This window comes from Nothoprocta perdicaria, unplaced genomic scaffold, assembly GCF_003342845.1.
Source record: "Nothoprocta perdicaria isolate Ctin4 unplaced genomic scaffold, notPer1 scaffold_315, whole genome shotgun sequence".
NCBI lineage: Eukaryota > Metazoa > Chordata > Aves > Tinamiformes > Tinamidae > Nothoprocta > Nothoprocta perdicaria.
In genome coordinates this window covers 388,451-402,041 of record NW_020455550.1, presented here as the reverse complement: position 1 = coordinate 402,041, position 13,591 = coordinate 388,451, and positions in this window count along the sequence as shown.

Here is a 13,591-nt window from a genome sequence, read left to right as displayed (position 1 = left end):
CTCTGGTGCTGAGGGCTGCTCTGCTCCAAGTGCACAGAAACACCCGTGCGGGAGGTTGGGGCGTTGCAGAACCAGGAGGATTTTATTTCATTTTTAGAAAGCCGTCAGTGCAGCCTCTCACCGGGCATTCTCACTGGAGAATGGGGCAGGCCCTGGCGCATCAGGCCAAGGCTGGGCTGGAGCGGGGCGTTTCGGGGCCAGGGTGTCCCCCAGTGCCTTGCTAGGAGCTGCCAGCGGAGCGGCTTCCTCGGCACCGCGCGGCTCCCACGTCCTCAGCCCTGCAGGCTCCAGCAGCGTCCTGAGCAACGTCGGGAACAGCCTTGGGGCAGCTGCCCTCACCTGCAACTCCCTAGGGCACAAAAGCTGTGACGGCAGCACAGCCTAAAAGCCTCCAAAACAACCACGTAGCAAAGGAGTGTGTTCAGCAGCAGCAGCTTCGCGTGTGCGTCTGTGCAGTCACACACACGCAAGCGGGATCCGAGGGTAGGCGGAGGCCCGGCTGCGGCTGCGAGCTAACGGAGGGAGGTGGCGACTTGCTGCTTGTTTATTGCTGCTGGGCCGGCCTTCCTGCGCCGGGGTGATTTCCCCGGCTGGGCTGGTCGCAGAGGGACAGCTCTGCCCTGGCAGCGCTGTGTAAGGGGTAACACGAGCGACCATCCTCACCCTCTCTCCCTCTCCTTCACCCGCTGTCCCCGGGGCAATGTCTCCTTTTGCCCTTTCTCCTTGGGTCACGCCAGGCTGCTGCCAAAGGCCCAGCTGAAGCTACAGGCAGGTGTTTCCTGGCTTGGCAAAAGAGGATCCTGCCTCCGCTCATCTCAGTAGAGCCACTTCCACATCTGCCTGCGGGCAATGCACATTTGGCGTGAGCACCGAGCACCGCAGGCAGCTTCTCAGAGCGTCTGTCTGCAGCAGGGACTGCACATGAGACCGCCGAGCCGGGCTCCATGCCTCAGCACGGAGGAGCCCGAGCCCCTGGCACCTTTGGACTGAGGGCTCTGTGGGGCCAGGGCTTCACGGCAGTGGATTTGTACCACACGCCACGGTAATTCCCCTGCCTGAGTGTTGCCACTGAAATCCGGGCAGCAGAGAGCACTCCCTAACACACAGCATGGGAGACAACCACCAAACCCTGAGTACATTTGAGTAATGTCATGATCAGCTCCCTAACTGGCAGGTTAGGGCAGTATGTGCTTCCAGGCCCTCTGGAAAAGTTATTCAATGAATTTCTCACACCTTCCTGACATACTCAACATGGAAACGCACTCACCGAATCCTCAAACCCAGGTCAGCTGAAAGCCTCGGCTGACAGCACAAGTCGGAGAACCTGCCGTACGAAACGGTGTTAACGTGAGGGTTGAGCCTGGTTCCAGCGAGCATGTGCTGGAGCACAAACCACCCTGTCCCCATGTCGCTCCGGGAGAGCCGCAACAGGAGCACGAGCGCCCAGGGAGGCCCAGCACCACTCCAGCTGTGACGGGAAACGGTGCAGCCCCCGGAGCCCTTCTCCCAAGGGCTGCGGTGCTTTTCCCAGGCCTCGGCAGGGTTGGCCTGCAACAGGTTTAGACGATGGGGCAGCTCCCGGAACGCTCTGGCAGCCACAGCCTCACGCATGCCCGGGTATTTTTGGTCTAAAGAAGAAGGTCAGCGCCTGGCGGAGAGAGCCTTTATCCCTGTGCAGGCCCGGCACGGCCGCAGCACTGCAGCGTGGCTCACGTTGCTGTTACCTTGCACTCGGGAATACGGTGCAGCCCTTAACACGAGCTCGTACCAACCCTCCTTGCCACTCTGCGATCTCCTGAGCCCACAGCAAATCCCTGCACAGGGGGCCGTGTCTGCATCCCACGCGAGTGCAGCCCACACGGAAAAGCTGCTTCCCGCCGCCTGCAGGAGACCGAGTCACCGCGGCGGGAGGAGGAGGCGCAAGAGCCGCCCCGTGACGGGGTGAGCGGCGGCCAGCGGGCAGGACTGCGAGGCAAGGGCTGCACTCACAGGATCACAGAGTGGCTGAGGTTGGAAGGGGCCTCTAGAGATCATCCAGTCCAACCCCCTGCTCCAGCAGGGACACCCAGAGCACGGGGCACAGGGCGGCATCCAGGTGGGTTTGGAAGATCTCCAGAGAAGGAGACTCCACAGCCTCCCTGGGCAGCCTGTGCCAGGGCTCTGGCACCCTCACAGGAAAGAAGTTCCTCCTCACATGGAGATGGAGCTGCCTGTGTTGCAACTTACACCCACTGCCCCTTGTCCTGTCACTGGCCACCACTGAGACCTCATTCCTGCATGGATGAGGGCAGAGGCAATTCCCAAGCGTAGGCACAGGCAGAGCTCCCCTCCCACCGCCTGCAGATCCCTGAACTGCTTGTGCGCCGGGATGCAGCTGCCGAAGGGAGGGAAATCCCCCCAGGCTGGTCCGTGGAGCCGCTGTGCCTGGTCCGGGTCATGACGGAGTGCGGGGGATGCGGCGGCCGAGGGGAAATAACCCAAGAGACGTGGTGGGTGCAGGAAGGGGCAATGCTGCTGAACTGCATCGAGCAAGCCGAGCTCTAGTACAAGCAAAGCCACGCAGCACTGAAAATAACAAACCACAGCAGAGCTCAGCAGACACCGCAGCCCTGAAAGAGAGAAAAGATTTCTCACGGTTACTGTTTTCTTTTGATTTGGGCAGAGCCTTCCAGCCCCTCCTCGGCGGCGTGTGCTCCATGACAGGGCGACAGCGGCTCAGAGCAGCGACCGCCATCCCCTGCAGCGGTGACTTACAGTGAGACACCCCCGCTTTGCTCAAGGCCCAGCAGGCAACTTTCCCTGTGGGATCATCCTGTGGGATCCAGGGGCTCCTCCTGGCCCAGGAGCAGGCCTCTAGCCCAAGGCCTTGCCGCACACGTTGCTTTTTTCCTTGCAGCAGGGGGAGATCTAAGCTCTGAATTCATTTAAGCACCAAAAGTGTTCACATTCCCATTAAAACCCTTCCTGGGCATTTCTCCCTGCCCCCTCACGCCTGTGCGCAGCCAACCAGCCTGGAGCAAACGCCGGTCGGGAGCCACTCCGACATCGCCCACGGAGCCGGCGCCTGAGCCCATCCAGACACACTCCGTCCGCTCTGCCGGCATGCAGAGCAGCCCCGCTCCCAGCGCTCCGGCCTTGCTCCCGGCCGAGGCGCCCGCCCACCCCGGAGCTCCTCAGGGACAGAGATGCTGCGGTGGGTGCTGGCGTCACCCGAGGTTTCCATAGTGGGTTTTCCGAGCACACAAACCTCCCGCAAGGAGCTGCCCTGACACCCTCAGCTGCGGCTGTGTGGATGGAAAGGGGACTATCCCCCCCTCCTGTTGAAACCGCGACACTGTGCAGCAAAATTAATAAACATCAGGAGGCGCCCGTGCGGCAGAAGCAGATACTGGTGGAGAAGGAGGAGGAGGCGGAGGAGGAGGAGGAGGAAGAGGAAGAGGAGGAGGTGGAAGAGGAGGAGGAAGAAGAAGAGGAGGAGGAGGAGGCCGGGTTTTGCAAGCGCATCCGGTGCGGGGAGGCATTGCCTTCTGTTTCCCGGGCAGCTTCTGCATTTTGCAGGCAACTGCTCCGAGGATAAAATGCAGAAGCGGAGCCCAGATGCTGAAAAACGCCTCCCGTGCTCCGCGAACGCCCTTGCAGCCCTCAGTGCCTGCAGCCCCTCTCGAGGCCCGCATGCTCGTGGCCATGTGCACGGCGAGAACTGAAGTAGATTAAAAATACATATATATGCCAAGGCCCACAGACCTCGGGCACCAGGGGATGGGAAGGTGCGAAGGCCAAAGTGCTCGAGTCCTAGTAGCTTGTGGTTTGGGTGCTCACGTCCCTCTCGCCTCTGGCCAAGGAGTCGGGAGCTCCCACAGCTCCCTCTGGCCCCCTGGGTTGTGGCCTTCCCTATAGGAGCACCTTTCTCCCCACGGATGGAATGGGGAGCTCAGCGTGGGCCCATTGCACTAATCTGACACAGGGCAGGAAAGCTTAACCGGGGCCTAGAAGGGCCCTCATTACCAAACTGAAAATTAAGAGGTCTCTAATTAAGGTCTAATAGCGCGAGCTATTCATTTCTAGAGGAGGAATAAATTAGACAGGGAATTAAATCATCAGGCATTCGCAAAGTGACCGGTTCTGCAGGGATTCAGCTAATTACCTATCTGCTAATCACGTCGGCTTCACTTTCTGCTCCTCCAGAGAGACCAAAGGAAAGCTGGAGAGCAGGAGCTTGGCACTCCCACCGCTCCCTGCCCGAAACTGCACCCAGAGGCCCCGACCCCCATTCCCAACCTTTTTCCTCGGCAAATCCTGACTAGATGAAAGACAAAAGCCTCAAGTAAAGCACTGATAAAGTGCAGCTGGGTTTCTCTGTGTGTGTGTGGTTTTTTGTTCTGTTTTGTTCTGTTTTAATTGGTAGGCAAGCGAGAAGGAAGTTTCCTCTACAGAAATGGCTCAGAGGGTGATGACTCACCTCCCTGCCCTCCCTCCACACCGAACAGCAGGAGCTCATAAAGGAACTGGAGCCAAAGGCTGGGGCCGATGCCAGCGCTCTTCAGCAAAGCCCTCTGCCACCAAGTCAAGGCAGCATAAAAACGCCCCTCAGGCCCACAAATACCTAGTTTTGGGGGAAAAAAGAAAAAAAAAAAAAAAAGGAGAAAGGAAGCCTCGTCTCTGTGAGATTTCAGTTCAGCTCACGCTGTCCGAGCCCGAGCTGTGGCCGAGCTGGTGAGACCGCCCCTCGCGCAGCCCTGCACAGAGCCCAGCAGCTGCGGCACCTTCCCGGCTGGATGGGGCCTCCTTTCCCTCCAGGGATGCAGGCAGCTAGCGCAGTGTGCATCACCAGCTTCACGGGTTCATGCTGTCAGGGTCAGCTCCGTGCCAGCTGCGGGACGGAAGGACATGACACCGGCTCGGCCGGGGCTGCGTGGGCAGCAGGCGCCTGACGCGCAGCGCTGGTGGCCAGCACAGAAATAGCTCCCCAGAAACACTGCAACCCGCCCGGACAAGGCGGGGGGGCTCCTGGAGCCGGGAAAACCTCCCGCAGCAGCCGGGGGCACGCGGGGGCAGAGGCCAAGCGGTGGCTCCCGCACCCAGCCCAGTGCTGCAGGTGAAATCCCAGGGCCGGGAATGGGTGGAACCAGCACTGAAGTCGCCTTGGAGGCGACACGCGGGCTGGGTTTTTCCAGGGAAATAGCAAGCTGGTTGCTCCCTCGGTAAATGAAACTGGCGCTTCCTGGTTTGGGAAGTGGCTTTCCAAGCTTTGTGTTTTTGTCCCCTGACACTGCGTGCAGCCCGAGGGCTCTGCGGGAGCTTGCGGCTCAGAGCTGAGGAATCATCATCGTGCCCATCCTAAGGGAGCGGGGGGGGGCGGTGAAAGGTGTCAGGCTGCGTTCATGAGCTCACGTTACAGAACAAGATATTCTCCCTCCCTCCTGGAACACGCTGGGCCTTATGCAGATTCAACCTCTACGGCTGACGCAAATGCTGTAAAAACAACCGTGAGTCATAGAATAAAATCACATAATTCCCTGAAGCCAAATAAGGCCATAACGCAGCCCACACAGCTCTGCCTTCCCACTTTCTTAGCAATAATAATTCTTTCATCTTTCCCTCTGGAAGATACTGTTGCCTTCCTTCTCATGGCAGATCCCGTGTCTCCTGTCTCTGCGACTGGGAGCACGTGCCTCACCCGGGTAAACACTGAGGTCCCCTCCTTGTGTCTGTAAGGTCTAATGCAGACACTTGGCACTCTCTGTGCTAACTGGTACAAAATCCTCAGGAGAAATTGGGAAGACATCTCCCAGGCTGTCTGTGCTTCTGTTTTGCTATGCGATTTTTGTTTTGTTTTGTTTTATTTTACCAAAATTTCATTTACAACCAGAGACAAGCATGAGAATTTTGTCAACACAGCCTCTAAACAAAGAGCACATGATGCCCTAAGTCTTCAGAATGCTTTTTAACTTCGTGGCACAATCTAAACGCATTGCTTCGGAGCCAGCTTTCCCATGCCCCGGATTGGGAAAAGGCCTGTGCAAAGTCTTCGGGTATGTAAATAAACCCTTGAGCCTTCACCTACAGTTGCTGTGAATCACGAGCACTGTCTGGCAGTTGTTTTGCAACAGCATCTGCTGAGGCTTCTGCTTGGAAACCTGAGGAATATGGACTAATAGGATGGGAGAGGGAAGAGAGCATGCAAAAACCAGATGCACCTGCAGTGTGCATGAACGTAACATATACTTATTTTCATCTTTTTTTCCCTTCTCCCTGACTGGCAGCATCTGAAGAAGTAAGAGGCACATGACAGCTGAGTGGCTATGCTGGAAATACAGGTTGCAATATTTGCATCGTAATGAGGCGTAAGGCTGATGATTGAACCGTGAAGCAAAGGAGAGCTATCTGTGTCCTTGCCGGTGAGCAACAACCACGTCTCTTCGGGTCCTAGAGGATCTGGCAGCCTCTCCCCGCCTCCACGTTTTGCAAAGCAAAGCCTCTGTGAGCAGGTGGCAATGCCAGAAGCAGCTGCTTGCATAATGCCACCGCCCAGGGATTCAGCATTATACATATATGTATGTATGTATGTATATATATGTGTGTGCCCAAGTCAGAGCCACACACACTCCTGCAGACCGGAACCATCCACACCATGAAGGAGAGGCACCTCAAGGGCAATATCCAGCAAACAGGAATGAGCTGTGTCAGGGTCTGCCAGCCCTCTAAGCTGCACAGCTTGGTGCATGTAGCAGCTCCAACCTGTGCTGCTGTGCAGCCTTCCCTCCTCCTCCTCCTCTTTCTCCTCCTCCTCCACCTCCTCCTCCTCCTCCTCCCCCTTCTCCTCCTTCTCCTTCTCTTCCTCCTCTTCCTGCCCCTACCCAGTGTCTCCCAAGCTACTGCTAGAAACCAAACGTACTTAATGAGCATACCTGAGGTCTCCAAGAAAAGGAGTGACCTCATGCACATTTTATGGTTTTATGTTTGATGGTGACGTTTGTGTGCATGAGGAGTATTTTCCTCATCTGTTTTATAAACACAGTAAATTCAGGCCAGTTTTAATCCTGTTTCTCCTGAAAAAAAAAAAAAAAAAAAAAAAACCAGATTTCTGAGCAAGATGGTATCAGCTGTTTGTTACTTGAGTAACGGGAAAAAGAAAAAAAAGCCATTTATCTAGCCCCTTTAAAACTCTTTTATAATAAGTTGTACGTAATGTAAATGTTTGAGAAATGAAGAGAAGAAAACATGTCTTTATTAAAGCACCAAGGCTCTTGTCTTTTTGATTAAAGAAAAGCAATTTTATACCTCCCATCTGAGACTTCCCACTCCAAATTCTTAAGAGAGATGAAAAAGGCAGAAAATAGTCTATCTGATGTTCCTCACTAGGAGATGAAGAGAAATTTGTCAGTGTTTCTTTATATATCACTCACAAGCTAGCTAAAAAGAAATGACTGGATTTCCTACTTCCTTGCCAATTTAATCCTTTGATGAGCCTGGACAACTCAGTGCTTTCACCTGAGGTACAAGTGCACATGCAAATAATAAGTGAAAATTGCACGTAAACATCTTTAAACAACAGAAGAGGCATCATGTGAGTGTTTGTATATATATATATATACGTATAAAAATGCATATATATATATGTATAAATGCATATATATGTGCATGTGTGGCTGCCTGCAGTAACCACCAAGAGCTTTCAGAAAACCCCTTCAAACACTTTTCTCCGTCTCCCTAGCCCGTACAGTCACGCAGCCACGGAGCTGTCGTCAGTGCTGGCTGTCCTCATGGCTTCTCTTTTCCATTAAGAGCAAACTTCTGCACTGAGATATTTCATGAATGGCTTTCGCAACAAATTGCTAACGTGCCTTTGCAGCCAAATACTTGTGAACAGCCAACACAATCAAATCTGAAAGCCAGAACCCAAGAAGGTCACTGGGGCGCTTTGTCCCTGTAAATCTACACCCAGGAGTGCTCTGTTTTACCCCCGCACATAAAGCCTGCAGTGCAAACACAAGCACACTCCCAGGCTGCCAACGCATTTTATGACCCCTGCATTTTGCCTCCCGTCTCCCCCTTCTCTCAGCAACAGCAGGAGCTGCAATTCCTGTTGTCAGGAGCGAGGGGAAGTCCACGGGCTGCGCGGATGCTCCCCCGTCGCCGGTGCTGCTGCAGCACTTGCCAGTCCCCGGCTCACTCACCAGGCCGGTTTCACAGCTGTCATGGCAAAATATTTTAAATGACTTGGCTTTTTTTTGCCAAGTCCAAACACATCCACCAACTGCGAGAGCATTTCAGGACAAAGCCTGTTTCTATTTTGGCACTGCAGCTTGGAGCGAGAGCGTACAGATCCCGGGATTGTCACAGCTGGATCCTGTTTATGGAGGGAGGTTAAAGTGCAGATTTAGCAAATCTCCGAATTTCCTAAAGCGAAACATGCTACAAGGCTTGTCCATCCCCCACACACCGGAATTTCAGCAGACAAGGGCTGGAGCATCTCAGAGCCTCAGCTAACCCTAGGTACTGTCACAGGGAGTCCTGTGTATCCCTGTGGCAGTTCAGACAGGACACTTCCCCGCTAGACACCATGTATACATGGAACAGAAAGATACGGGACACCAGCATTTCCCTGTAGGCCAAGCAGGATTCATGTTCAGATACAGGACACCAGCATTTCCTTGTAGGCCAAGCAGGATCCATGTTTTCTCATCCTTTCATGGCTACACTGGGCTGACACGTGGATTGACACCCCATGACACCAAAAGCAGAGCCACCCCCAAGTGTGATAAGGAAATAAATGTTGGAAAGGAGGCAGTCCCAACAGCTGGCAACAATCAAGATACTCCAGAAAGAGCTCACTTGGGGGTCCCATGGGCGTTAAATGGAGGTGCCTGGGTCCCTGCATGTGAGGTAGAGACAGTGCAGACAGTGACAGGATAGACGGTGAAGCAGCTGGAAGGTGTCCAGAGTTTGACAGAGCTCGGGAGGGTTGTGTAGGTCTCTGCCTCCTGGCCTTGTGTGCTGCAGGCTTCCTCGAGCTTGCCTCGTTAAAAACATAGAATATCTAGAGAATAAAAAATATATTTTTAAAATACGTGTGAGCACGTGAGCAGCTGTATCGCACATGTGTACTCAGATAGGGAGCACAGGAATATACACAAGCAAGCAAAGCTGGAAGAGCAGGGCGCAAGGTTATGTTTGCATGTATGAAGCCCTCGCCCAGGGCGAACCCGGTGTCGCCAATAAAAGAAGTGCCCCGCTCCAAAACCAACAGCACCCGCGCTGCTCGGCGCCCATTTCGCAGGGCCTCTCCCATCTGCAGGCCAGGGAAGAAGGAACAGGGCCGTGTGGGGGGCCAGCGGAAGCACCTCGGGGCTGGGGGACCCTCACAGCACCAGGAGCAGCTGCCGCCCCATGGACAGCCTGGGGGCCGAGGGAGGCCGAGTGGCACAGCCCAAACCTCCCGTGTGCGTGGGCCTGCCTCCCAAAGGTGGCCTGCTCCTTCCCAAAGGCAGCCTGCTCCTTCCCAAAGGCGGCCTCCTTCCCAAAGGCAGCCTGCTCCTTTCCAAAGGTGGCCTCCTTCCCAAAGGCGGCCTCCTTCCCAAAGGCAGCCTGCTCCTTTCCAAAGGTGGCCTGCTCCTTCCCAAAGGTGGCCTCCTTCCCAAAGGCGGCCTCCTTCCCAAAGGCAGCCTGCTCCTTTCCAGCCGCTGCCTTTACAAGCAGGGGTGCCCACACGAGTGAGCGCAGGCCCTATCTGCCCCCTTCCCCGCTGTTGGGGGTGACCCGCGCGCGGGCGCCGGGCGGCCGAGGCTGAACCGGCCACGCAGGGTGCAGAAGGTGCGTGTCACGACACGGCAGAGAGGCTGCTCTTGTGCAGGGATGGGGAATGAGGCTGCTGCCGGTCGGAATTGCTTCAACAAAATCGTTTTGTTGATGCCAAAAAAATGCTGATTCGTCAAAGGTGGTAAAATGGGGTCAATGTGGGAAAAAATGGTCCCGAGTCCTCAAAACTGGGCATTCTTCAAAAACAAACGCATGTTTGGGAATTGGGTCTAGAAATCAATTTGGAGTTCAATGACCTAGAGGGGATGTGCTTAAATAACCTGAACTAAATAGTATTTCTTCTGCTGAGGAAAATCTTATACAGCTGCCTTGCTGGGGCCCAGTTAAGGGCTCCCTTAGGCTGCCCTTCTGGAGTGGGCCTGAAACCTCTCCATCCATAGGCAAGGATTTGCGACCCTAAAGGGGCTGCAGGCTGCAATAGCACCTCTCCCTGTCCCTAAAAGGAGACCCTTGCCCTATGGAATAGCCTCCTGGGGGCAATATATATTGCATTGTAGAAACCGGCCTCCGGGAGCAGCAACTGCAGGGGAAACAACAGCAGGTGGTTTCTGAGTTGTGAGGATGGAGATGGATCCTCTGGATTTCAAAGCGTATTCCAAGCAGGATGTTGCAGGGTTGGAAAGCCTGGGAGAAAAGGAAGGCTTGCCCGGTTCAGAAAAACAAGGGCAGGTCTCTGGGAACCAAGGGAGGGCTCAGCAGGATGAGTCAGGGAAGATGGGAGGAGGATAAAACAGGCTCTAAGATGCAGTGGCGCAAACAACCCGCAGAAACTGGCCACTGGGCCCGGTTTCATGGCTGGCAAGATAACCCTCCATGTCAACCCTCACGGCAGTGAAGATGTGGCACAGAAATAACCCCTAGGTGAGAGCATCTTGTGAGCGCACAAGAAAAGCCACCCAGCAGCCAGGGTGATGAGGAAGCGCTGCGCCAGTCTGGGCACTCTCTCTCGCTTGGCCACTGGGCCCTTGCCCATCTGTGCCTCAGTTTCCCTGCCCGTGAAACAAAGCGGGCAGCGCTGACCTCCTCCTAATGCGTGGCCAGGCTCACTCGTGAGCGCTGCCTGAGCACGAGCGGCTGCAGGGAGGCGTCATTTGAGCTTAGGAAACACACGGGGACTTGAACAGCTTTGGCAGTTACTTTGTGTTGTCCCTAAAATAAATGGTGATGCCGAAGTGGTCTAATTGTTAGGACTTGTCAGCAGCAGGCAGAGAGCTGTCCGATACTGTCGGAGGACTGGGGTGAGCTTTCAGGTACGTGATGCCATTACATTATCTTCCCCATGCAACTGAAATAACACGATTATGTACATAGCAATTTACCCCTCAGACAGCCCTCAGCCTATCTTCTCCGTGCAGAGCTGAATGAGATCAGTAATGAAGCACCGTGTTTCCCTGGACTGGTGTCCAGATTTGAGATGCTTTTGCGTTTGCTCGGAGCATTTCCCATAACCTGAACCTAATCTCTGACTAAGGCCAGCGCGCAAGTGGTATTTAAACAAACAGCCTCACTTACGGCTCCCGGCCTGCTTGAGTTTCTGTCCCTTCCTCCTTTGCAAATACCCCTTCCTCAGCACCCTTTTCCCTAGCTCTGCATGAAATGCCCTCAAACACATGAACGTCCAAGACCTGGAGCACCAGAAGCATTTGTTAGAGGGAAAACAAGGCCAGTTTTGCTTAGAGTGCAAGAATAAACAAGTATTAAAAAAATTGGAAGTACCTGAAAGGTAGCAATTTGAGAAGTGTTAGCAGAAATCCCATTTACTGTCCTGCCGCACTAGAACAACCCAGGGACATAAGGAGCCATGTTGTGTAGAGCTTCCTAACGCGGGAGCGGTGCCCGGCCCAGCCTGGGGCGGCCCGTGCGGCAATTCCGCTGGGAAGAGGCCCCAGGGGGCCTGACCCTTTGCCGAGCCCCGGAATTGGCAGCGTTTCCTCCCCAGGGTTACGGCTACTCTCTGCCACCGAGCCCTGAACTGAGGGCACCCGTATCGGCACTTTGGCTGTGGAGAAACTGGGCTGCTCTTAGGAAGGCTGTTGCGTTTTCTGTGTTGAAGCTCCTGAATGACAAATGGCACCAGGTTCCTACCCATCTATTCTGGATTGTGCTTAAGCCTTCCCTGCAAAGTCTGCGTTCTCTGGGCTACAAGAACATTCCCCTTGTGAGAAATCTGTATTTCACTGTTACAAACCACCAGAGTGAGAACGGAGCTTTCATCACGCCACGTGTGTAGGAAGTTGGCACTGCCAGGGCGCCAAGATCTGCTTGGTCGCCAGACGGATCCAGCACCTTGTGCTGCGTACACGGCTCGAACAGCCTGTTCCTTCCAGAGCAGGGATCCCTGGTGCCAGCAGCTTCACGTGATCACGCACTGAGGAGGGGATTCCTGGTAAATCCAAATCCATTACAGCAGCTTCTAATCGCCTGCAAACCTCTCTGCACAGGCGCAGTGCCTGCGACATGGAATATACAGAAGAATTCCCTTCCACCTTAAATAAGGAGCCAGCTGGCTGGACATCCATAGGGCTCACAAGCTTGCATTCCTGGCCTTTCCCAAATAATGTTCCCTTCCCCCCAAAAAACAACAAACAAGCAAGCAAAAACAAAACCCTGAGGACAGAGAGCATCAGAAAAGGACGGCACTTTGGTAGAGGAAGGAGCAGGTACAAACTCTGCCACCACTTGCGCTTTCCTGGTCCTGGCTCCGGTCCAGCCTTGCTGTTAAGCACCACGAGGCCAGTGCAGCAGCATGAGTAACATCTCTGCAAGCTGCTCGTAGTTATGCTTGCTACCTCCTGGGGACTTCTTACGCCCGTGCTACCCACGGGCAGGGCTGTGTGCGTGGCAGGGAGCAGCCGAGCAAGCAAAGCCACCACGCAGAGGCGGCTCCAACGCCTGCACTAGGGCATTTCAGGAGAAAACGGACACGTCTCCAGCAACGTTTCACGGCCCTTGTGCAGCCTCAGCCCCCTCCTCCTGCCTGAGCACAACAGCGAGGCCCTGTGAGGGGCCTGTCTGGGCCTCTGCTCTGGGTCCGAGCGGAGCAGGGCAGACCCGCAGGCCGCTCCTGCGGCCCCACAAGCAAGGGCTGGTGCTCGATGGCCGCAGCCGAGCGCGGATCCCGGCCACGGGCTGCACGAAGCAGCCCAAGGAGCAGCAGCAAGGGCTGCACGAGCCGGGACGGCTCACGGGCTCTGAAGGCCACGGGCATGCAGCAAAACATGGGGCGAAGGTGCCTGACGCCAGCGCTCCCCCCTCGGCCTGAAAACCCCCTCAGGACACTGCCCTCGGAGCTGTTCCCAACTCGGCCACCAATGCATGCCAAATAAGTGACTATTTATTTTTACTTTCTTCCTCCAGCCCCAGGCCAGGTCAAGAGCGTGCTGGCATCTCCCCAAACATTGTGGCAGCACATGGCACCAAAACACTCCCTTGTCCTGCTGCGACTTGCTCTTCTCCCTACTCTAGGGCCATCTCATTTGTCTTTGCTTTCCAGAGAGCACCACACAAGCCCCACATCGCTCCTGTGGTTTCAGGTGCCGGATGACTCAGGTGCCACCCACACCTCTACCCCGGCACTGCCAGGTACAGAGCTGGTGCTCAGCTATAAATCCAGGCCTTGCTGCTTGAGCCTCGGCCTCCTGTCTCCACCAGGGCCACCTCCACCCTGCAGCTCCTGCTTCCTTGCACAATTCCAGCTGAAACATGGAACCATCTAGCAGGTTGGAGCACGTGGAAGCTACGCAAATGCATCTTGGACACACAGGGACATGGC